Source organism: Rattus norvegicus, chromosome 6 (assembly GCF_036323735.1).
Source record: "Rattus norvegicus strain BN/NHsdMcwi chromosome 6, GRCr8, whole genome shotgun sequence".
NCBI classification, from domain to species: domain Eukaryota; kingdom Metazoa; phylum Chordata; class Mammalia; order Rodentia; family Muridae; genus Rattus; species Rattus norvegicus.
Genome location: NC_086024.1, coordinates 27,442,282 through 27,465,714, shown reverse-complemented (window position 1 = coordinate 27,465,714; position 23,433 = coordinate 27,442,282). Strand labels below are relative to the sequence as shown.

The 23,433-nt window shown below is 43.2% G+C and overlaps 1 long non-coding RNA gene across 4 annotated transcripts in view; it reads right to left on the bottom strand.

Annotated features, from left to right (window-relative positions):
- Nucleotides 1-1,330: 1,330 nt before the first annotated feature.
- The window catches only part of LOC120103483 (uncharacterized), a 35,365-nt gene continuing 13,262 nt past the window's right edge, over nt 1,331-23,433 (bottom strand). Inside the window, exons 2-5 of one of the 4 annotated variants that reach the window (XR_005505721.2) lie at nt 22,665-22,958; nt 17,563-17,645; nt 14,512-15,146; nt 1,331-13,436 (exon numbers count right to left, since the gene is read on the bottom strand). This is a non-coding gene — a long non-coding RNA (uncharacterized LOC120103483). Of the gene's footprint in view, nt 13,437-14,511; nt 22,959-23,433 lie in introns of all 4 variants that reach the window. The other 3 variants (XR_005505720.2, XR_010052497.1, XR_010052496.1) reach the window with 3 other exon arrangements.

Below are 23,433 nucleotides of genomic sequence, written 5' to 3'. Positions count from 1 at the left end.
ACAAAGTGATGTTCAGTAAATATTGTACAAATGAAGGATGAGCATATCTAAATCCCAAATCCGATAGGACGAAGGGCTTCCAGAATGCTTTTCCTTCACAGAAGCCTGGACTTGCCATGGCCACCTCTCCATAAGATGATGTAAGCCAACTACTTGGGGGAAAGTGTTATCTCTGCATGCCAGAGATATAGCCCTTTGCCATCTTTAGGTAAGCTTCAGAAGATGTAAGTGAACATAAATCAGAAAGCAATATAGCTGATTTGTGAATCTGTGTTGGAAGCATTAGGAACTATGTCCTCCTCTTTATCTTATTGCAATAACCATGTCTGTGCTGAAACATGTAAGGAAAACCAGTTTCCCCCCTATATAACCATATGCAACTTCACTTAGTATAAGTGAGTCCTGAAACCTTTGCCTCTAGAGCAGTGGCTTTCAATCTTCCTAATGCTGAGACCCTTTAATACAGTTCCTCATGTTGTGGTGACCACCAGCTATAAAATTAGGTTTGTTGCTACCTTACAACTCTAATTTTGATACTGTTATGAATCTCGATGTAAATATCTGATATGCAGGATATCTGACTGCAACCCTTGTGATAGGGTCATTCAGCTCCAAAGGAGTTGCAACCCACAGGTTGAGAACCACTGTTCCAGATGAATTAGTGTGGACAGATGCAGCCAAGTTGCACAAACATGTGACCCGTGATCCCCAGAGTTCTCCTAGCCAGCTGTTTCTAGACTACTAACTATCCCTGTTGATCCTGAACTGGAGAATTGTAGGCTATCCTGAGGTGTGCAGGGGAAGTCTCTCCTGCCTACATTCCCTCTTCATATTTCCACACACTGAGAGGCCAAATCTTTTAAGTTCAGACTCCATTTTAGAGACCCTGTCCTAAGCTTGAACTCAGGCAAACTAACAGGCTGGTACCTAGCATTAGTTTCCAAGTTGCCCCCCAACCAACAAAACCTGAGTCTAGCTCCAGTCTCTAGGTTGACCCCCAACAAGACCAGCATCTCCAGGTTACTCCCTCAACAAACCTGCACCCCAGGTTACAAGCCCACCCTCTGCCTAACACCCACAAATGTAGAAGGAAGCAGAAATTAAGTTTATGATATGACTCTCAGCACCAGCCAATTATGTTAAAGGTCACAGTAGCTTTCCAATTAGATGCCTGCACACTTGCCCCCTGCTTGCTGCTTACTATAAAGCCTTGTCCTGATAGATATTCAAGGTTCACCCTCCACCAAAACCGGGTTGCTGGGGCGAGCTCAAGCTAGCTTGAATAGAATACAGACCCTGCTGTGAGTTGCATCAGATGGAATCCTGTCTGGTGTTTTAGGGGTGGGGGTGGGGGATCAAACACTTCCCTGGCACTACAACACAATGTCAAGAGGACAAAATTGACCAAAAGAATCCAGAAACGGGGTCTGTCTGGCATAGTGGAAGAGCATTGGCTGGCAGATAAATCCCCAAGTACAGTTCCTGCATTGACTGAAGGCTGCTACCCCAAGTCCTATGATTTTGGCACTCACACACCCATCTATATGAGGCCCCTTAAGTTGTCACTCCATTTCAGAGACATAATCTTGATAACACCAGAGCTTTTTATATAGAGTTAATTTCAATTTTATTATTCAATCAATACGTGTTTATCTCTATCACCCATCTCTTCCCTTCTACATCCACAGCATCAGCCTCTTTTAATCAAGTAGATCACTTGTCTCCAAAGTAGAACTCAGTCAGGAGTTAAAAGCATCCACCTAGAGTATATTTAAACCCCAGTCAAGTTCCTTAACTTCCCTGAGCTTCAATTTCTTTCTTATGAAGTGACAACCTCTGAGAAATGTTAGTAGAATTATAGTGATCATAATAATTGAAGATTTTATTACTCACATATCCACACCTCTGGGCCTCTGTACTCAGTCAGTAACGTTCCTCATAGTCATGTGAGAAGGTCGCATGCCTTCCTCCTCTCTGCCTGAAGAGTGTATAATTCATCCCCATTCATGCCCAGAAGCATGATGCTATCTGTACCTATCTGTCTTCTGTCATGGTGTCCACAAGTGCAGCCAGTTCAGGTTCCTTGACCTGATGTGGTCTTGTACATAGAAAACCTTCATAGAACCCAGAATAAATACTAAGGAAGTCAGGCACGGCCAATCAACATCTGAGTCAACATCATAGATAGCTGGTAGCATAAGAATTAGGCAGAAGATGTAGGATCCTATCTCTTTACATTTCTTACAGATTCTAAAAAGGAAGAGGGGTCTCCTCCTGGAGTATAAAAATTCTAGCAGTGGGTAAAGGTATTTAAATATTTTCCACCCTCTGACATGCCTCCAACATCGTGACTCAGGAGATTAGCATGAGAGTGTGATGGCCAAAATAGTAGGAAGGATCCAATTTCTGAAGAACTTTAAATGCCCAATATGCTTAACTTTTCATACAGAAGTGCTTTGACCAGATGTGTGTTTTAGAAATCCAGAAGGCCACTGCAACAGGATATCTGTGTTTGGAAGGTGGAAGGGTAGAGAAGATATGGCCAGTGGTCAGGTATAAGGGACCAACAGGGAGAGAATTATATTATGCAACTGTGCAGAATCACCATTTGGAGACCAGTCTCCAAAGAAGTCTCACTATAGAGCACGAGCTACTCCTAGAGGCCCTTGAATTCGCAGATGCTCATGGCACCTTATGCATTAAGCTAGTAAGAGGTTAACGTCAAAACTGCCAGAGTTTCACTGTCATCTCTAAAAGCATCAGTTGACCCTCGGCATAGCAGTGTGCAACGTCCTGATGGCCCCAGTCAAGTTCTCATATTCCTATATGGCTCCCTCTTTCCTTGCTGGCCAGTCCAGCCAAGGGCTCCCTTATCCCTACTAGGAAACAATGGAATAAGCCAAAACACATGAACTCTGGAGACATGACAATAATGAAGATAAGTCTCTCTCTCTCTCTCTCTCTCTCTCTCTCTCTCGTACACACACACACACACACACACACACAGAGAGAGAGAGAGAGAGAGAGAGAGAGAGAGAGAGAGAGAGAGAGAATTTCCAGCCAGGTCTGGTGGCACACAGTTTTAATCCCAGAACTAGAGAGTAGAGAGGCATCCTAGTTCAGTATTAAGTGGATCCCTGAATTATTCAACCTGGTAGACACAGCAAAGTCCAGACCAGCCAAGGTCTCAAAAAGAAAAGAAAAGAAAAGAAGAAGAAGAAGAAGAAGAAGAAGAAGAAGAAGAAGAAGAAGAAGAAGAAGAAGAAGAAGAAGAAGAGGAAGAAGAAGAGGAAGAAGAAAAAGAAGAAGAAATTGTAATTTCTATGTAATGAAGCAACATATTTTGATATGTTGGTTTGATATGATTTAAATTAAAATCATTAAAATAAATTTAAATTTAAATTAAATTATTATTGTTCTTGTTAAATCCAATATATGGGCAACAGCTTCATGTTTATTACTTCATGGATGCCTAGCAGATGAGCAAGACATTAGCTCCCCCATGTTCTAAAGCAGTAGTTCTCAACTTTCCTACTGCTTATTCCCAAAGGCAACCCTTTAACACAATTCCACATGTTGTGGTGACCCCCAACCATAAAACTATTTTTGTTGCTACTTTATAACTGTAACCTTGCTACTGTAATGAAAATATCTGTTTTCTAATGGTGTTGGATGACCTCTGTGATAAGGGTCATGACCCACAGGTTGAGAACTACTGTTCTAGAAGACAAAAAGAGCCTCATAGAAGCTAAGATCTAACCTCTGTTCGTAGAGCTGTTGACAGGGCTAAAGACCTGCCCTGACACTTGCATACCTTGTAGCCTGTACTGCACTTCTGTATCCAAAAATCTACAAAGATAGTGCTGCTTCTACACCTCCCAGATGGTTCATTCTCAGAGCCTTTCTACAGTGTAGACAATAAGGCTTTGATTAAACTGCTCCTTTAAAAAGGCAGAGCACGTGCTAGGAAAATCCCAGAGCTGAGCGCCAGAGTAGCTGAGGTTCTGCTATGCCTTTAACTTTCCTCTGCTTTTCTGGTCTATAACTACCCCAGTCACTAAAAGACAGGCAAGGGGTCCTAAGGTTCTTAGAGCCTGGAGAATCGACACTACCTAGTCTGAGGCTGCCTTATCCTCACCCTCAGGAAACCTACGTATTGTTATTAGGACCAGTCTCCATCACCGTGATATGACGGGTTGGAACCCAGCACTCAGTGTGTGTTCACCACCACCAGTCTCTGTGTTATCCACGTACATTCTTGCGCATGCCTCCCGCTAATACTTTAGTCTCTTCGTGCCTCAGATGAGCAGCTGCAGGTGCAGTGAAGCTGAATTTTTTTTAAAAGATTTATTCATTTATTATATATAAGTACACTGTAGCTGTCGTCTTCAGATACACCAGAAGAGGGCATCAGATCTCATTACAGATGGTTGTGAACCACCATGTGGTTGTTGGGAATTGAACTCAGGACCTCTGGAAGAGCAGCCAGTTCTCTTAAACGCTTAGCCATCTCTCCAGCCCGAAGCTGAATATTTTGCATCAGATCATGTAACTAGGAAGCACTAGGCCCGGGACCAAAACTCAGACAGGCATTTCAGAGGGAGGCTCTCAACCAACAACCTACACTGGCTCACATAAGATAAATCAAGTGGATCCAGGACCCTCTCATTCCCCTTGGAGGCTGTGAGGCTGAAAGGGGCCATGTGTTCCCAGACATGAAAGAGAGTAGAAGGGATTACATGGGCCACTAGCCCTAAGCTTCTTCTTAATGAGAAGTGGCTGTGCTGCCCAGGGCAGGGCAGCTAGAGGACCTGGTGACACCACTGTATGTGTGACAGAAAGAATAAAGAGAGCTCAGTGGAGACTCTTGGTCCTGGTGGTGGCTGCCAACCTCTGTGGGACATCCAGTTCTGGATGAACTTTGCTTAAAGGGGAACAAATGAATGAATGCCATGTGACACGTTTCAGAAGTGATATGAGGCCACTGGTTTCAGATCCATTCAAAGAGGAATCCCATACCTGCAGGGGCCTTGGGTTTCCTGGCAATGCTCTCAGATTAGGATAGGTGTTCACTATTTTATAGGGATGGAGGGAATGAGTCGAGGAAAAAAAATGACTTTTCTTTTAAAAATAATTTAAATTTTATTCTCTAGTTAACAACATGGTACTGTTTAATCAAATTTCATTTTGAGGGTTGTATATGTCTTGGTATCATCATATCAACCAAGCTGACGTCTAGATAACGTCTAGACAGGGCCTCGGGCAGCCCACATTTGGGCTTGGAAGACCTCTGGATTGTTCAGAACTTCAGGAATTTCTACCCACAGCAGAACATGTTTATGGATTGGAGACATTCCCATTTTGAGTCCCTCACAACCAATCACTTCCCGGGGAGATTAAATTAGGTTTAACTTAAGGTACACAGGGTCACCACCAAGAAATGGCTTCTGTTAAGAAGGTTAAGGAGGTTCCAAAAGAACCTCCTGAATTATCCACCCACTAGGCTAGTTCTGCCCCCAAAATGTCTAAAATGGCTGTTGTCTCCTCCTGTACTGGTCACCTTCCTTCAGAACACCTAAACATGTCTCCAGCTTCTCCTCAGGTGACCCGGCCTGTAAAGCCTTATCACCCCTATCTAGACATTATCTTTGCTTGGTTGATAAGGCACCAAGACTCAAACACAATCCACAAAATGCAATTTGATCTAACAGTTTAGTGGATTTTTAAGCAGCAGCTCCCAGATCATGGTCCAAGGGGAAAAAAGTTCTTCAAAGAAAAATTTTTGTGATCAATAAATTTAGGATCATTTGTAGACTATTTTCTCATTTAGCTGCCTTGACATTGGCATTTTGTATAGCACAGATTTCCAAAGTACCATTGGCCATAGAACCTAACTCTTTCCACTCCAGAAAACACTTCTAAAACCTCCTCAAACACCATTTCACAAACAAAGTTAAGTGCTTAGACTAAATGCAGCCTGACTGTGTATTAGCTCATTTGGCAGCAATTCCAAACTATTTGTTCGTGTTACACTGTAGGTCAACTAAATTAACTGGATATCTTTTGAGTAAAGTACCATAGAAATTGGGTATAGTCTGTTAACAACACTTAAAACAAATTAAAATAAAGAACACAGTGGCAGCGAGTTTGGTCATTTTGACTACATTTTTCTCCTTAGTTTGGACTATAGCTTGTTGACAACATTTCAGATTTTGACTTAGATTTTGTATTATTAAATCTTCAAAGATTTGTGTTATCTGTACATACAATAAATCTATGCTCTAAGCTATTGATGGGAACTGGGGACCGAGAGGACCAGAGGCCAAGAGGCAGGGATTTTCATTAATATATCAAAAGTCTTTTAGCCTGGCTTTTTGACTAGTTATTGATTTGGGCTTTAGAGATCACCTGGAAGACTGGGGAGATGGCTCAACTGGTAAAGTATTTCCTAAGTGAGCAGGGGTAAGGATGTGAATTCAGGTATCCACTGCACACATAAAATGTGGGTGTCACAGTACACCCCAGTAAGAGCAGCCCTTGGTGAAGGAGACAGGCAGATCCAGGGGCTTGATGAACAGTCAGTCTAGGCAATAAACATGTTTCAGGCTCAGGAAGAAATGTAGTCTCAAAACAAAAGAATGAACAGAAGAAGACACCCTAATATGATCCTCAGGACTGTGATGGACGGAGGGACAGACTTAAAGTGTCTTAGGGACAGAACACAACAAGGTGAGAGGGAGACCCTGGCTCCCCACTATTCCAGTCTCCACAGCACTAAAAGGTACACATTTCAAGACCACCTCTGCCAGCTGTCTCTCTGAACAGAACACAGCTTATTACCTCTTCTCTTACTCTTTCAGTCTTACTATCCTATCCTCACTTTGACCCAGGGCTTGGCCCCTGCTGTAGCCCCTTTGCCAGCAAAGATCACCCAAGACGTCATGTAGCATGAACATTTGCTGCCTGTATAAGCGAATGTGTTAACTTACAGAGAACATGCCGAAGATCTAGAGGCCTCCAGGTTTTTAAAAGCACAAAACTTGAGCTGAAGAGTAGCTTCAGTTGGTGAGGGAGATACGGTGGCTAAAGAAGGATGCTGGAGGTTAGGGCACATTCGTCCAAAGGAAGTCCACTCGCTCTCCTATAGAGGAAGTGACCCAGGTCCTAACCTCTCTCTATCTCTTCTCTCTAGCAAACTCTCACAATCTTGCTTCAGGTCCTTACAAAGCTTCAGTGGAGAGAGTCAGGGACTTCAGATGCAATTACTGTTTTCAGTTCTGCCCTTCAGGTGGGTTACTTCAGGGCATCTGTGTCTTATTCTAAAAACAAAACAACCACAAACCCACCTCTCTAAGCGCCTATGGTGGCTAATCTTGACTGGCAACTTGAAGACGCGTCACCTGGGAAAAGGGCATCTGAAGCTCACTGTGGGGAATTACCCCAATTAGGATAACTGAGATGGGAGGACTTTCCTTCTGCAAATGATACTGTTCCCTGCCCAGGGATCCTAGAGGGTATAAAATGGCAAAGTGAGCAACATACTGGCAACCATCACTCCCTGCTCCCTGACTGTGTGTGCAACATGGCCAGGTGCCTCACACTCCTGCTTCCTTGTTGTCCCCCGCCATGACAGACTGTACCCTCGACCAGTGAGCCGAAATAAACTCTTCCTTCCTCAGGGATTCATCAAGGGATTTTAACAGAACAGCAAGAAAAATAACTAAGACACCCCCTCTTGCCGTCATATTATGGCTCCCACTCTCTAAGTGGAGAAACTGGTGTTCAAATGTCGGGTGGTCCCTGGTGTGAAACTGGAAAAGGCATTCACCTGGAAGGATGTGGGCTCACAGCTGAAAGCTTGAGAAAGAGCTTGTGTGAACCTCTGTGTGAACTCTGGAAATAGCACAAGGCTTGATTCCCCAGCCTCTGTCAATGCCACAGGTACACAGCACAAACTGTACTGCCCGGAGCAAGGACCCACCTTCCCACATCCCATTCTATGAGCCTTGGGCCCACCTCCTACTGCCTTCATTAAGCTACCATCCTTCACTCTTCTTTCCCAGTGTCTCTCTCACATGGTGTCTACCCTCTTTCTGCTCACTACCAGGCTCAACAGGCATAGGGTCAGGTCACAGATAACCCTTTCCTAGACGTCTCCTACCCTCTACACTGTGATGGCCTTGAATTCCTAGGGTTAGAGCTGGCCAACCAATGTGATGGTCCAACACTGGACGTGAAGCTTTGGAAAGCCTCACCATTGGGCTGAAAGCATCCTTGGCCAGGGACTGATAGAAGAAAATGATCTTATTTCTCTGGTACCAATAATAGCTGTTAAACTGAGTTTTCATAACGATGCATGAAATTAGTTCTCCATCGCTCATTGGTCTACATATTCTGAGGCCTGCTGGACAAGCTGGAGGTTGGTTTACTTTATCACTGGAGTGGTAGTAACAGGATTTGAGGGCTCTAGAGTTCAATGAAGGCATCCAAAAGAATGACAAGCCATGACTTTGAGAGCTGAACCAAAGAGAATAGTATTACTTGGGTGAGATTAGGATGCTCAGAGTAATATCAGAAGTCAAGAATCCTGGTTTTGACTGTGAAAGGAAAAGACTGCCCTATATTAGCCAGCTGCCATACACAGATACAACTAGGACAAAATGCCAGACATTGAACAGTAATCAACATGAGATCATGATTTGGAGAATTAGGACCAATGAGGTGAGCCCTTGAACTACCTCAGGTTCTTCCTGAAGAAATTAATTTCCTAAATAGCGATGGAGGAAGTGTACTCTTAAAAGAGCCAGCCAGTCTTGCCCAATGGAGGAGACAGGATCTAGAAGTCAAGGAAGCCAGGGCAGCTCAAACACGCTAGGAAAAGATGCCTGAAGGTGGGGGCTGCATAAGGAAGATTTTCTGGAAGACTTCTCAGGGGTCCCATGGCACCTCAGGCTGAAACTTTTTCTATGGTTTTAAAAAGTGAAGTTCCGCAAGACTGGACCACAATCAGAACAATTCTCATGGCTGACCTGGAGTTAGACATTTTATAAATTCCCACTGGCCAGAGGTACGCATTTAGCGAGTACCTGATGTCTTTACTTGAGCCCTTTGGGGGTCTGTAATAGGTGTGGAGTCGAAGGATCTGACGTAAAGGCTTCTATTAACCTTCCCTAAAGCCCCTTAAAACTTTGAAGTAATGAAAGAATTCCTGAGAGATGTAACTGCTCACCAGCAAAGTTCCAACACTCCTTTAAAACAGTGGCTCTCAGCCTTCGTAATGCTGCCCTTTAATACAGTTCCTCATGTTGCGGTGACCCTCAACCACAATATTGTTTTCTTTCCACTTAATAGCTGTAATTTTGCTCCTGTTATGAGTCAAAATATAATATCTGATGTGTGACCGTCAAGGTGGTCATGACCCACATGTTGAGATGGAGAACCACTGTTTTAAAGGAATGAAATGAGGTTCTGGAATATGGAACTGACATAGAAATAAGAGAGAGAGAGAGAGAGAGAGAGAGAGAGAGAGAGAGAGAGAGAGAGAGATTAAGCAAACTAGGATATTAAAATAACAACAACAAATATGTCATATTCTCAAAAACGTTTAGGGAAATATTGATGCAATGACGTGAGGCATGGAAGAGGTTCCCAAGCGAAATCTTTAGAGTTAAAAAGTATTTTTGAAATGAAAATTATTCTATGTGGGAATTATAGCAGATTAAGCTCTGTGGGGGAAAATCTATTTTGTTTCATCTTTACCAACCATATCTCTGGCTCAAAAAGTTAGAAAACCTGGCTAGGAAAGTACCAAAACTGTAATTTGACATACCATCCTCCTCTAATAATAGTAGCTATCCTCTCATTAAATGAGTCACCACCAATGATGAGACATTTTGCTAGCACTTTAAAAATTAAGTATTTTTGATGACATTTCTCATATAGATGAAGTTCCCGTGGAAATTCAGTGAAGTCCTAACACTCACAATGTAGCACATACCATCACCAGTAAGGTCCAGCCTATTTTTCTAATCTTCAGATTCTTTTCATGTATAAAAACAACCAAGGGAGGTAGGTGTACAGGAGGGAGGGAAGGGAGGGGGAGACTATGGGACCAAGTTGAAGATGAGGAAATGGCTCAGCAGTTAAGAGCATGGGCTATTCTTGCAGAGGCCTGGATTCATTACCATCCCCCGCATGATGGCTCACAACTATCTATAATGCTAGTTCCAGGGGATCCCATGTCTTATAAAGGCCTCCGTGGAGCCTTCATGCATGTGGTGCACATATATACCTGCAGACAGAACACTCAGGCACATGTGATAAGAATAAATAAGTCTTCAAAATGATTCAGTCATAGTGCACATAGGGTATGCTTACATTCTAAAGTGTTACATGGCATTAAGTGTAAGAATCTCGGTAAAGACAGGACAGATGGCCCTACACTGTGCCTTCCCTTCCACCTGTCTCCATAGCCAGGGCAACACCCACATACCTTCCAGACTGCCTGTCGGCAGGAACAACGTATCTATAAGCATCCAATCAGAATGCCTAGAGGCCATTACATGCAACCAGAGAATAGGGACCAATCCACAATTATCTGTGTCTGACTCAACAAGCCCTGAACTGTGTCAGGGATAGAGCAATGGGCTAAAGTAACCTACGAAGACCTCAACCGAGCCACACATGCGGTCTGACCTTAAGCAATTCACTTAATCCAAATATCCATTCCTCCATTAGTAAAGTGGGGGACACAATTATCCACCCTATAAAAGTACTGATCGGGAGATTGCATGAGATGATAAATGTTCAAAGGATAGATCACAGGGCTGGCAAGCTCTTAATAAACATTAACTTTAATTGTTCTAATAAAAAGGAAGCATTCTACGTAGCATGAAGCTGCTTGTAAACGTGAGGGGTCAAGCCTCGGTCTGGGAGCTGTCTGATCAGTCTAAAAGGAGGCACGTGTTTAACTACACGTGAAAACTGCCCCGCCATTGTAGCCTTCATCTGCCTCCCAGAGGGTCCAGACATTCACCTGGAACATCCATTTTCTTTCTGCGCCCCCCTCCAGGGGGTTGCTTAGCAATACTATGTTTGTAGGCCATGCACTCAAAATAAGAATTGATTTGGATTGCTGAGTTAAGATAAATTTTCCAGCTATCTGGGGGAAACTCAGACCTGTAGATGAGACCAGTGGGATAATCAAAGGCCTGGAGTGATTTGGTAGAGGAGAGTTAAGGCCCAGAGCACATGGACTAATCTCACTGAGGCTAATGCTCAAACCTATGGTAGTGGGTTTGACAGTGGATGCCCAGAGATGTCTATCCAGAACCTATGACAGTGACCCTGTCCCCTGTTTAGACAAGGGAACTTTGCAAATGTAATGAAGTTAAAAATCTAGATATGAGAGGTCACCCCAGATTATGGCATGGACCTTATACCCAAAGATGAGTGGTATTAGAAAAGAAGAGGACAGACAACACCCAAAGACATGTGAGGATAGGCAGGCTGACAACAAGTAGCCCAAGTCAAGGGACTGAAGCCATGAGAAAGTGCAAAAGGCAGGCAGGCTCCTTCTCAGACTGTGGGAGGAGGGTGAAGACACACCTTGATTTCAGCCTCTGGCCTTCTGACAGAATGAAAACAAGACTCTGGTTTTGATTCACTCAACTTACTTTCTGTGGCAGCCTCAAATTGAATACACTTACCTACTCAGGGCAGTGCTCTGAGATTAAAGGAACTACCCCCAGCAAGGCAGTTAGAACATACAGAACATGGTGGATGCTGTGAGGTTAGTTAAGTAAATACAAAAATAAATTGTAAGTCCACAGCACACAAGCAAACATGCTTTTTGGAGACTGAGAAGAAACAAGTTAACTGCGAGTAGCCTGCAAGAGATTTGAAGGCCAAGAAGAGTTAGTGGTGGGTCCTTGGGAGTAGGACACTCAAGGAACAGCCAGAGCTTCTGTTTCCACAGCTGGGTGCTGGTGGCACACGCCTTTAACTCCAGCACCCAGGAGGCGAAAGCAGGCAGAGTCCCAAATTCACCTGGCCTCACAGAGTGAGTTCCAGTATAGCCAGGCCTACGCAGAGAAACCCTGTCTCAAAAGTTAATTAGTTAGTTAGTTAGTTAGTTAGTTAAAAATAGTCGGGCTGGAGAGATGGCTCAGCCATTAAAGGCTAGGCTCACAACCAAAAATATAAAAAATAGTCATTCCAGGTTGGGGATTTAGCTCAGCGGTAGAGCCCTTGCCTAGCAAGCGCAAGGCCCTGGGTTCGGTCCCCAGCTCCGGAAAAAAAAAAGACAATAAAAAAAAAAAAAAGACAAAAAAAAAAATAGTCATTCCACTGGTCTCTTATCACCAAGGTCCCTCCCTCAGAATGTCTCTTTCCCTCACAAAGAGGCTATTCTGTGAAACCTTATCTCAAAAGGAATGAAAATTAAAAGACCTTCTTTGATGGGGAACATCTCGGGTTTTTTTCAAAGTATCCTGTTCTTTTTTGTTCCCTGTATTTCTCCTCACCCCTCCTGGACTCTGATACAGTGCATCCTTGGCTTCCCGTGCCTTGGTGTGGCCTGGGTGGGGGTGGGAAGCAGCAATGGTCTTGGCACCAGAAAACAAAGTAATTCCATATTTGCATAGACATAGTCCCCCAGGATTTAGATGTGTGACAGCTTCTGTGTCAATACATTCTAAGAATTACAGAAAAAGCAGATTTTTTTTTTTTGCTGTCATGTAATTTAGAAAAGCCCCTTATAGACTTTGTAGAATTGGGATTTACAACTCTGCCCTACACACAGTGATAATAATTACTGAGGTGGGACAGAAAACAGAATCTTTAGCCCAACTTTACCCTGTTCCCAAGAATGTTCCTAAAATCTCTTGGATAAGATTTAGGAAGATGGGTTGCATTCTGAGTTAGAAAGTATCTTTTATAGGAATTGTTGGTGCAGTTTACCCAATGATGAATATGCCTGTTCCGTGATTAATAGCTTCTTAATTTACATGTCTCCTGAGTCTGGTTGATGTGGGGTGGGGTGTTAGAGACACATTAAAATTTGTTCCCAGCAAATGGCATTGTCTGTGACTCAGGGTTTCTTGCTATGTCTGATGAAGTCGAGCAGGACCTCAGAATATTTTGGTTGCAGCTGCCATATGTATTTCTGGGAGGGCCTGAGGGAGCTTCTTCTTAGCCGTGTGGCCCTCACCTTATTTAAAAGATGGGGATGTGGGAACTCCCTCAGTTTGCCGCTCTTAAGGATTACTGACCCCAAGACCAGTTCAGTGTTGTGAAATTTAATTATCCTCTTGCTTCTTCATGCACAGCTCCTGAAGCCCCTAGAATTACCCGTATGTTGGCGATGGTCTCTACATGCTGATGAGAAGACTCACAGTTGATATTCCTCTGGGCAGCTTCAGGACTGGGGTCAGTTACTGGGAAGAACAAAATGTAATTAGAAAAGTTGGAGACTTTCTTCCCCATGCACCCCTCCCCCATCCCTTTCAACAAAGTGTGGATGGAGATTAAGTTGATTGTTAAAGGCCAATGACATGATCAATCTGCCTTTGTAATAAGCCTCAATAAAAGGTCCGGGTTTAGTGTTTTGTTGAAGCTAAACATGTATAGAGCAGTGGGTTCTCAACCTATGGGTAAGCAATGTCTTTGGGAGTTGAAAGACCCTTTCCTATGGTCACCTAAGACCATAAGAAATATTAGATATTTACATCACAATTTAGAACAGTAGAAAATTACAGTTATGAAATAGCAACAAAATAATTATATGGTTGAAGGTCACCGCAACAGGAGGAACTGTATTAAAGGGTTGTGACATTAGGAAAGCTGAGGACCGTTGAATGTCCCTGGAGGGTGGTGCATCTGGAAAGGGTATTGTGTTGTTACTTTTTTCATTACTGTAATCAAATAGTTGATAAGGCAATTTAAGGGATAAGGGATTTGTTTTAGCTTAAATCTAATTATGGTAGGGGAGGAATGGCGTCAGGAGCGTGGAGTAGCGAATCACAAAGCAACCACACTCAGCAGGTAGAAGTGAATTTTCTCTTTTTTTGTTTTGTCTGGAACCCCAGCTCCACACTTAGGATGGCTCTGGAAACTGTTTTACAGGTATGCCCAGAGGTTTGTTTTATAAAACAATGTTTCCCAGAGTTTCATGAGTTGTTCTAGGTAATTAGCAGAACAAGGAATAGTCATGGGAGGCCTGATAAATAGTCTGGGGGTCAGAAACACACATTACAGATTGAAACCTGGAGCTAGAATCTTAAGCGAGGGTTACTCTTCCAGGACTGAGTTCCCAGCCTGTGGGATCTGACACTGTCTCCCAGATCTACACTGAACCGGAGGACACTCAGTATCCACTGGAGCTGCATGCCGTCATTTCTGAAGAGGCAATGGTTTCTTATGACCTGTTAGCATACCCTGGATCTACAGGCCTAAGCAAAGAAGGCTGTAAGCAGGTTGGAAAAAATCCAGACACCCCCAAATACACTTTACCTTACAGGGTTCAAGGCAGCCTGGCTATTGTCATGAATTGCAGGTCACACATTAGCCAAGTTTCACTTCCCAACCTACCAAAAGAGTAACCTCTGTCAGGAAGCCAAGTTATTTCTGTCCTAGAATATAGATCACATATTAACTAAGCTGGCTTTCTTGCTATGCAGGACCCCACCTTCCCTCAGAAACCTTCAAGAGTAGACATCTTGCTGACTTGTAGCCCAGAGCCATGCAGGCCCAGGTGGACACCCAAGACAACCCCTGTCCAATGCCACTCTGCACAGGCAGGGCTTAGCACTCCTGAGACAACTCTAGACACTTAGAGGCCCCAGGATCATTACAATAACCCAAGTAAGTAGTGGAGAGATAGAAGAGAAAGAAGCAGAAGGATGTGAACACAATGAAGAGAGGAGGAACTGGAGAGAGTGAGGAATAGCCTGATGTAAGTAGCCAGTGATGAGGCCGTGGTGTTGGCCAACCCCAACATCTGCCCCTCCAGTGAACTGCTGGAGCCCGTGAAGGGGCTGGTCCTGTAGATCCAAAGCTGTAAGATCTCCGTGACACAGGGCAACAACAGGATATCCGAAGAGTCCTGGTGAGGATCCAGTATTGATAGTGCAGCAGAAGCCAAAGACCTTGAAAACAAACCAAAGACTTATTGCAATGAACATTTGCAAGTAAAGATGCGCAGGAAAAGCTGTATACTGTGGGACACACGGTGGCATACTACAGCTTCCCAGTGAGATTCTTTCTCTTTTGGTGGTGGTGGGGCAGTTGCAAGGGCAGAGGGCTGGTACCAAGAGTCAGGAAGATGAGTGGGATTGGTGTGCGTGATGAGAAATGTACAAAGAATCAATAAAAAGCTAAATTTAACAAAATAGATCTCTTGTCTGGTGGGACTGATGTTATTTTAGACCTCCATCATACTGTCCTGTTTGTCTGCTTGCCATGGTGAATAAGCTTCTGCCTAAAGGATGATTCAATGAAGTTCCTGCCTCACAAATCCTCCTGCCTCTTCTCCCTCCATAAGAATCTAACAAGCGGGTCTAGTGGGGCTTCAGTGTCCTGTTGTGAGATCTGTAGAGAGCCCCTCATCAAATCTTTCTACCCAAACATTCATCTGCTTCAGAAAGATGACTGCAGAGATACATAACAGACAGTAGCTTTGGTCCCCAGTGGCTTTGAATGCTCCTAAACAGAGTGGAGAGTTGGCTCACCCACTTTCTGAGGCAAATAGAAAGTCAGAAGATAAAGGTTCAAAGTTTTAAAAAGACTGAATGGACTGTCTGGGATCTTATCTCAGAGAATAAGGTTCTCGAACACCCACTTAAGTTCTAGAGTTCCTGTGTGGCACTTGGGGCCTTATAGCAGAAGTTTATACAAAGAGAGGGGTCTCCACAGCCAGACAGTATATAGAGAGAGTCTACATTGGAGGTCTTCATCAGCTTCCTCCTTTCAGAGATCTGGGAATCCTGTGGAAGAAGGGAGATAAAGACTGTAGTAGGGGGTTGGGGATTTAGCTCAGTGGTAGAGCGCTTGCCTAGTAAGCACAAGGCCCTGAGTTCAGTCCCCAGCTCTGAAAAAAAGAAAAAAAGACTGTCGTAGTCAGAGGGGATGGAGGACACCTGGTGAACATGGCCCACCAAATCAACTAAGCAGGGTTCACATGGGCTCACAGAGACTGAAGTGTTAAGCACAGGGCCTGCATGGGTCTGCACCAAGTCCTCTTCTGTATGTGTTATGCCTGTTAGTTAGCACCGTGGTTTTGAGGAACTCCTAATAGTGGGAGAGGGTGTGTCTCTGACTCTTTTGCCTGCTCATGGGACTCTTCCTCCTATTGGGTTGCCTTGTACTTCTCAATATGACAGCTTTTGCCTTATGTTATGTATCTTATTTTGTCCTGTTTGGCTGCCATCTCTTGAAGGCCTGCTCTTTTGTGAAGAGGAAATAAAGGGAGAATGGATCTGGGAGAGGGGAAGCTGGAGGAATAGAGGGAGGAAAAGACTGTGGTCAAGATGTATTCTTTGAGAGAATAATCTATTTTCAATAAAAATTTTAAAACAGAGAAGCGGGGATAACTGCATGACACAATGTTACAAGATCAGCTTTGCTAATCAGGGAGTCAGAGAACAGAAGCCAGAAACAAAGGCTTACTCAGCTGGGCTCAGAGTCAGTGTGCTGCTCAAGGGCACCCAATGGTCTTGCCCCTCCTCACAGAGCACGTAGCGATCTGTCCCTCTTCACAGGGCATACCAACTCTGACAAGTCCAACTGGTACCACTTGACTTTCCTTCCTTTCTCCTACAGTGAAGTAGCTGCCTTAGGACCATTTGTGCAAAAACCACATGTAAGAATAAACCTGGATCTTGATGGCTTCCCTGATCAAATGTACCAGCTGTAGACCTCTGCTGTGACTTAATGTGTAAGGACAAACTATTTCCTCACTGGAGTCTCTGTAGCCATCCCTACTGAGACATAATGACATGTAGAATTCAACATGCCTCTTAGGAAACAATAGATATCTCTTGAGAAACCTAGTCAGGAGCTTCATTCCAGGTCTCTACAAGCCAAGCAGGACCCAGCAACTCCAATATTCTAGAAAATCCCTATGTATCCTGCACCTGCTCTCTGTGCAGCTACAGTTGACTAAGCCAATGTTTTCACAGCCTTTATTATTTACCTTCTGGTGTACTTAAGATAAAATAATGCAGTTAGGAGAGGCCTTAGAGGTAATCTAATATAGTATGTTTAAAAAGTAAGAGTGGAATTCTTTCATCAAATAAAATCCTACAGAGACACAAGGATAGAATCTTGAGTCTGTTGGTTGGGTTACAATACCTTTTGGAAAGGTTTCTTGATTTATTGTTTGAAAAATCACCAGTTTTACCCAGACCTCTCATTTTGAGGTGTTAAAAGTAAAACCCACTCATCTATTCACCACTGAAATTGTTACTTAAGATCTGCTGTCTGCCCTTCCCTCTTGGCTTTTACACTCTGCTGGGAGGTAAAAGGGTGACACACTAATAAAGAATTATTGTGCCAGAGCCATACCCAAGAGTCTTCACAGGACCCAGCCTTCCATGCTTGCATCCGCTTGACCCAGCTCAGATCTCGGTGCAGGATGAACGTGCATACTACAAAACAGCAGAAAAAACTCATCCAAGTGTGAATGCACACTTGCTGCTTCAGGAGCAAACCAAGGGTCCTCTCCACTCATCTAATCTCGTCCATCTTCCACAGTTCCTCTTGAGCAGCCTTCCCTGAGTGCCTGGTCTTCACTGTGTTCCCTTCCTCCAACTGTTGACCCTCAACCTACCCCAGCAGATTACCTACAATTTTCTAATTGATACTTGTCAATAGAGAGCCTGTATTCTTTTATTTTTAATTTGGCACAGACGATTAATGAAACGAATCAATAGAAATGTGAATTTTTGATAGATATACAAAGTTGGGCCTCATTTTCAAAAATATCTTCAGGTTCTATGGAAAGTGAGTTCTTTTGCCAATTGCTATCAAGTATTTCTAAACATTTACCCTAAGTTTTGCTTCAGCACAGTGTATACTGCTAGTGTCCTGCTATGGAATGATCTTCTTTTGACCCTCCCCTAAGCACTCCTGTGGCAGAAAATGTCCCTGTTTGGTGCTGGCATTATAGCCCCGAGGATTAACACTGGTGGGATATGACTTGCTTCACTCTGTTCTCTCTCTGTGTAGTTAGTGGTCTGATTCTTGGCTATTACTGTCACAAGTGTAGGCGTACTTCCTTCAGGGAGAATTGTACCTGTTAAAAAATCTGTTGTAGCTGTTAGTTCCTGTGTCCGCCCATGATTGCTCTTCTTGAATGAATGAGTAGACACAGCTTCCCCAAGTCTAGCCCCATTTTCTTCTCAAGTTCCTACACCACATGTACACTGGCAAACATACTTAAAGTCACAGCAAAGCATGGTCTCACTGCATTGTCTCTTTAAGCCTAAACAATGATTCATATTGCTTTTCATGTGATTCAGGCGCATGTCCTCCTTACCAAGTTCTGGGTCACCTTCAGACCTCTCTCTAAGACTGAAAGCATGTCATCTAATGACAAGTGATGTGCACCATGGGCTGAGTAGAAACACCCATCGGAAGATGCTCTTACCATAGGTCTGTGGTAGCATATGCTTTTATTCCTAGCACTTAGGATGCAGAGGTGCGCAGATCTCCAGGTGTTTGAGGCCAGCTTGATCTACATAGTAAATTCCAGATCGGTCAGCTGTGTAGTGAGACCCTGTCTTAAAAATCCTCTTAGTTTTCAGAATGAGGAAACACATGTGTAAATAGCTTAGATTTAAATAAGGACCAAAATGTATGTCCTTTGCGGAAGACGCTGGCTCATTCTCAGGTTAGCATTGCTCTTTGAAAAGAGCCAGATGGGTCTTGGTCATATTCGGAAATTCACTGTGATTACTGAAACCCAGCAGTGTTGACACAGCTCTATAAAACAAAGCTATGGAAATGGGAAGAAAACAGCTGACTGGAATATAAGCCGCTGGAGTATGCATCCTGAAGGCATCCTTCCTGTGCAGGCAGGGGGCGGGGCATCTTTCCTGACAGCCTGCTGTACATAGCTGTGTATTGTTCTTCAGGCCAGAATTCTTTTGCATTTCAGGGCCCTTAATCTTCACTGGCTCCACAGTGGCTGTGTTCTGCTTATCTACAGGATGGGTGATAGCATTACAATGGGAAAGGGTGCTTGTGGTGCCCAGTCCCAGTGCCTCCAGCTAAAGGAGGCCTTTGAGTGTAAACAGGCTATTGTTGATCAAGGAGCATCATGGGGGTGAGGCCTCCCAACTACCAGAGGGTTCTTCTCATCTCTCCAGGCGATCCTTTATTTAATAGGTTAGAGGTTGTCCTAAGGCTGAACACCTCTATTGCTAAGTTCACGGTCGGAGCTTGTACTTGGCCATGGTGAGCGTGACTGTACCACAAAACTGGCTATGGTGTAAAGTAAGGGCTACATTAGTGTTTAAAAAATGTTTTTGAGAGAGAGTTTCTAAACAGCTACCAGCACTCCACCAGTTGAGCTTGAGAAAGCAGATTGGTAGTTGCTGTGTAATTGCCGGGTAGAAGAGTCCAAACTGATTCCTGTGAATGCAGAGTCCACAGTCGATGGTGAAAATGATTTGTGTTTTATCCTGCTTATCACACTGATGCAGAACGGATCGGATCCAGTGGCTGCAGCCTAACTTAAGTCTAGCTTAAGCCATTGATGGATTCAAACTATAAATAGACTACTATAACTATAACTAGCTATAATTATCTATAACTATAACTCTCTATAAGTATAACATATATATATATATGCATTTATTTAGAACTTTGGAAGGAGGGTTCTGGTTAATGGAAATAAGCTATTGGGAGAATGTCACTGAGGGATCTCTCTTGCCCTGGTCTCTTCCTGATAATGCTTCTGCCTGCTGTGATGGGAGCAGCTCTGCCATGCCCCACAAGCACAAACCTCTGGTCCCAGCCATAATATAATTAGCATGGCAATGTTTCAGTGCACTTAGAAAGGGGTTGGTCACTGATAAAGTAGACAGAGATAAATACATCTCTGCTAATAAAAGGATAGTTGCATGGCTTTATATGTTCACTGTAATAACTTCGGAAACAAGGGAATGACTTCTTGCCTAGTTATGAATTGAGTTATTTCCAAAAAGCAAATATTTAGTATAGGAATATTGGAAAAAGGAGAAGATATTAAAAAGGACTCCTATCTCAATGTTTTATTATTAGGAATTTTCTACATTTAATTTTATTTTTTATGAAAGTGAGATGCAATATATGTTTTAGTCCAGTTTTCATTTTGACAATTACTAATGAACACTTTCCTTTGTCAACAAATTGAATATGCAAAAGCATAGTTAATTATTATAAAACATACTATACTATTTCAATACTATTTCTGGATTTTCATGACTCTTCAGGTTCCCATTACTCTAACCAGTGCCCGAATTACTACGTTATAAATCCTAAGAATTGTTTGTCTTAGTTAGGAATAGAATTAAAATTGTTAGCCTAAAAAATGGGCTGGACTAATGACTTTGTAATAAAGGGATTAAAAACATTTCCTTAGAGCTTGAGAGATGGCTCAGTGAGTAGAGTGTTCTGGGGGTAGCATGAGGACTGAGATGGGATCTCCAGAATCCAAGTAAGAGCCAACCTATATCTGCAATCTCAGTGCTGGGGCAGAGATAAATCCAGGCGCTTGCTAGCCAGCCACACTTGCTGAAGAGATGACTCCAGGTTCAGCAAGAAGCCGTGTCTCAAATACTAATGTGGATAAGATCAGAGGAAGAACCAACATTGACCTCTGACCTCCATAAGCACATCCATGACTACAGGTACATGCATGCTTTCCCTCCCCCCCCCACAAGACACACACACACACACACACACACACACGGCACACATACGGAAGCATGTAGATACTTTAAGAATAGCAATTACTACCATTCATAGCTTCAGCTATAATTCTTGAAATCAATAGATTATAAATAAGCACAGAAATATGAAAGCAAAGAATCTATTCCGCACAGAAGAGATTACCCTACATGTAGAACACCTGAGAAAATGGGAGGGGTGCAAGGAAGTAACACGATTCTTAAAAGTCAGCAAGCATGAGGCAATTACACTGGACTCAGTAGACCTCAGTGGTGTTCTTCGTAATAGCAACAACAGAATAGAGCTGTAATTTAAAAAACTATTCTTAATAATAATGCAGGTTAATGGTGGGCCTAATTTGCATCATTAATTAAGATAAAGAAATCAGAAAGTCTATGAACAAAATAATTATTTCAAGTGCAATCATTAAAGATAAATTAAACAATCACTGGGGAAGCTGCATCTGTTCCGTACCCAAGTCATTAGCATGCTTGTGGGCATGTGCATACAGGAAGACACACACACACACACACACACACACACACACACGGAAAGAAAATACATTTAAATATTTTATATTTTTCTGAATTCTCTAATCAGTATGCATTTTTTATCATGAAAAAATATATTTTATAAAATACAATACTGCTAAAGCAAGCCAGCATTTACATGAGGCCAGGATGGACAACTGACTAGCAAGGTTTCAGGGACTCTCAGGGTCATTGCAATGTGCTCTCTTATGGCGTAGTTGCAATGGTTCTAGTTTTATTCTGTTGTGATTAAAAACATTTGACCAAGCCAAACATGGTGGCAAACACCTCCAATCATAGCACTTGGGAGGCTGAGGCAGGCAGATCTCTACGTCTACATAGGCCAGCCTCATCTACATAGTGATTTCCAAGACAGCCAGGAACCTGTCTCGAGGAAAACAGAAGAAAAAAAAAATACAAAAAAAGAAAAAAAACAAAAACCCTCACTCTGACCAAAAGCAACTTAGGAGAAAGGGATTTGTTTCAGTTTACAATTCCAAGCCACAGTCCATCACTGTGTGGAAGTCAAGGCAAGAACCTGGAGGCAGGAAAACAGAGGAACACTGCATTTTGGTCTTCCTACTGTCCCACTCACAGGCTCAGTGGCTTTCTAGTTCAACCCACAATAACCTGACAAGGGACAGCGCTGCCAACAATGAGCTGGCCTTCCTGTGTCAATGAATAATGAAGACAATCAGAAACAGACAAGCCCTCAGGCCAACCTGTCAATCGAGGCTGTCTTCTCAGATGTCTGTACCTAGGCAAGCTGACAGTTAAAACTAACCAGGATATGTGGGCAGATGCATGCCTCAAAATTCAATAAATTGCACAGTACCCTAACAAACGCACTGACTTCTGTTACACAAAAATCATAATCAATAAAGCTGATTCGCATTGAATCCTTAAAGTCAATTTAGTAAACACAAGGAGTCATTCCAACTCCTATCCTTGGGCATTATCCTGTTTTGAATTGCAATAACAGCAAAGCTACTGGATTTCCTGTGTGGCGGGAGCCGTTTTTTCAACCACGTCCTCTGAAACAGTTGAGAACTGTGGGCTCCACTTTAAAGCCGGAAAGATAAAGATGTTGCAAAGTAGAAATGAATTTCTGGATCTCAACAGAATATGAAAACAAAACTAACTTCAGAAGACTTAATACCTGTCTCGGTGTTCAGCTCAATTACATTTTCACTGAAAACCTACCTACATGCCAGAGACTTTGCCTGTTTGGGCACATACACGGGCTTGATGCACCTGCAAGGGTGAAAAGTCAGGTCTCCGGAAAGGAAGGAAAGGAAGGAAGTCCCACCCCCTTCCTTCCAGGTGCTGTAGTCATGCTGAAGTCTCCTTGGAATGATGGATTTCCAGAGGCACCTGGCATCTTGCCACAGCTACTACGTTGTCCAGGGTGGAACTGGAGTAGAAACCAGGTCTCCTTGTGCAATGGCTCTGTACGGCATGATGCTCTACATTGACAACATGATCGATTCTCTGCTCCTGACAGAACAAAAACTGATTGTCAGTGCTGCCTGATCTATCCTGCTTCCCTCGTACAATAAACAATGTACAGTGTTCAAAGAGTGTTAGACTTGGACCGTGAAAGCCCCAGAACTGTCTGATTACACCCTCTCGTGCATAAGAGAGTATGCCATCTCTCAGTCTGAGCTGGTTTCCTCACAAAAATAGGGACCAATGTGTACCTTACTTACTGTTTTAGTTATTTCCCTGGGGGTATGATAGAACACTGGCCAAAAGCGATGGGAGCAAGAACAGTTTGTTTGATCTCACATTTTCAAGGGACTGTACCTATCTCTAACACCAAGGGGCTCTAAGACAGGAGCCTGGAGGCAGGATCTGAAGCTGAGACCACGGGGAAACACTGCTTCCTGGCTCTGCTCACTTTCCATCACTCACTGTTTTTATTCTTTACTGGTTATTTTATTTATTTACATTTCAAATGTTGTCCCCCGTC